At 44.8% G+C, this 2500-nt stretch overlaps 1 protein-coding gene across 1 annotated transcript in view; it reads left to right on the forward strand.

Annotated features, from left to right (window-relative positions):
* LOC106607549 (ras GTPase-activating protein 3) overlaps positions 1 to 2500 on the forward strand; it is a 113044-nt gene that overhangs the window by 48554 nt on the left and 61990 nt on the right. The gene's annotated exons all lie outside the window — the stretch shown is intronic.

The raw sequence follows: 2500 nt of genomic DNA on the forward strand, positions 1-2500 counted from the left end.
CCCTGTCCCCCTGTCTGAAGAGGCAAGGAGACGCCCCTGTCCCCCTGTCCTGAAGAGACGAGGAGACGCCCCTGTCCCCCTGTCCCCCTGTCTGAAGAGACAAGGAGACGCCCCTGTCCCCCTGTCCCCCCTGTCCCCCTGTCTGAAGAGACGAGGAGACGCCCCTGTCCCCCCTGTCCCCCCTGTCTGAAGAGACAAGGAGACGCCCCTGTCCCCCTGTCTGAAGAGGCAAGGAGGATGCCCTTGACTCCGTGTGTCTTCCACTATGTGTGTCCGTTAGCGATGATGCTAATGAGAAGTGTAATGGTAGATAGAAAGGCTTCTGTAAAAACCTTGTCTGTTCGCTAGACAGTCGCCTCTGCTGACCTGGCAGAAAGATAGCAGCGTTATTTTGCATATGTCCAGTAGGTATTTGTTTTGTAAATTCTACTGTCACGTGTGCGCTACAAAAACACAGCTAAACACAGCCTCTTGCTAGCCTGTTGCTAGTCTCTTGCTATCCTCTTGCTAGCCTCTTCTCTTGCTAGCCTCTTGCTAGCCTCTTCTCTTGCTATCCCCTTGCTAGCCTCTTGCTATCCTCTTCTCTTGCTATCCCCTTGCTAGCCTCTTGTTAGCCTCTTCTTAGCCTCTTCTTAGCCTCTTGTTAGCCTCTTGTTAGCCTCGTGCTAGCCTGTTGCTAGGAGTAACTACCTGAAATGTGGTCTCCTGATGTGGTTTTGTCACAATTGTCTTCGTCTTCTGACGATAATGCGAAATCGTCATCAGAAAATGTGGACCAAAACGCAGCAGGTACGTGAATGCTCATCTTGATTTTTAATTATCTTTCAAAACGAACATACAAAATAACAAAACACGAACGATCAACAAAAACAGTCTGGTAAGGCACAAGGCCGTGAGGGAGCTTGTTCCACCACTGGCACCCCAATGGTGGAAACAAGCTCCCTCACGACGCCAGGACAGCGGAGTCAATCACCACCTTCCGGAGACACCTGAAACCCCACCTCTTCAAGGAATACCTGGGATAGGATAAAGTAATCCTTCTAACCCCCCCTTAAAAGATTTAGATGCACTATTGTAAAGTGGTTGTTCCACTGGATATCATAGGTGAATCCACCAATTTGTAAGTCGCTCTGGATGAGAGCGTCTGCTAAATGACTAAAATGTAAATGTAAGGCGAAACACAGAACAATCACCCACAAATCACACACACAAACACACCCTAATATATGGGACTCTCAATCAAAGGCAGATAGACAACACCTGCCTTCAACTGAGAGTCCCAACCCCAATCAACCAAACATAGAAACACACAACCTAGGACTAACCATAGAATTAACTAAACATAAACCAAAACCCGGAAATACTAAATCAAACACCCTTTACACAAACACACCACCCCGAACCACATAAAACAAATACCCCCTGCCACGCCCTGACCAAACTACAAAACAATTAACCTTATATACTGGCCAGGACGTGACAGGTTTAAACATTGTTGTGGACTTAGAACATCCAATTTAGTTGTTTTTCTATTATAAACGTGTGATTTTGAGGGGAAATCAGAAACCTGGAAAAACAAGATGGAGAAAACAAAATTTGTGAAAGAACTAAATGGAATCAGTGTCACGTCTGTCTGAAGAATGGGACCAAAGTGCAGCGTGTCGATCGTTCCACATTTTATTATAACTGTGAAACTACGCAAAGACAGACAAATAAACTAATGAACAAAAACAACAAACCGTGACGAAGAGGTGCGACATACACTAACTCAAAATACAATCTCCCACAAACACTAGTGGGAAAACCATCAACTTCAATATGATCCCCAATTAGAGACAACGATGGCCTCTAATTGGAGTTCATCCAAAAAAAACAACAACATAGAAATACAGAAACTAGAACTCCACATAGAAATACAGAAACTAGAACACCGCATAGAAATACAGAAACTAGAACCCCACATAGAAATACAGAAACTAGAACCCCACATAGAAATACAGAAACTAGAACCCCACATAGAAATACAGAAACTAGAACCCCACATAGAAATACAGAAACTAGAACCCCACATAGAAATACAGAAACTAGAACCCCACATAGAAATACAGAAACTAGACAAAACCCCCTGTCACGCCCTGACCTACTCTACCATAGAAAATAAAAGCTTTCTATGGTCAGAACGTGCCAATCAGACAGTGAATAAAACGTTTTTATTTTATAGGGCCAGATGTGTGTGTGTGTCTCGTTGTGTGTCTCGTTGTGTGTCTCTTTGTGTGTGTGCGTGTGTCTCTCTGTGTGTGTGTGTGTGTGTGTGTGTCTCTTTGTGTGTGTGTGTGTCTCTGTCTGTGTGTGTGTGTGTGTGTCTGTGTGTCTCTGTCTGTGTGTGTGTGTGTGTGTGTGTGTGTGTGTGTGTGTGTGTGTGTGTGTGTGTGTGTGTGTGTGTGTGTGTGTGTGTGTGTGTGTGTGTGTGTGTGTGTGTGTGTGTGTGTGTGTGTGTGTG

This window comes from Salmo salar, chromosome 17 (assembly GCF_965601325.2).
Source record: "Salmo salar chromosome 17, fSalSal1, whole genome shotgun sequence".
Lineage (NCBI taxonomy): Eukaryota > Metazoa > Chordata > Actinopteri > Salmoniformes > Salmonidae > Salmo > Salmo salar.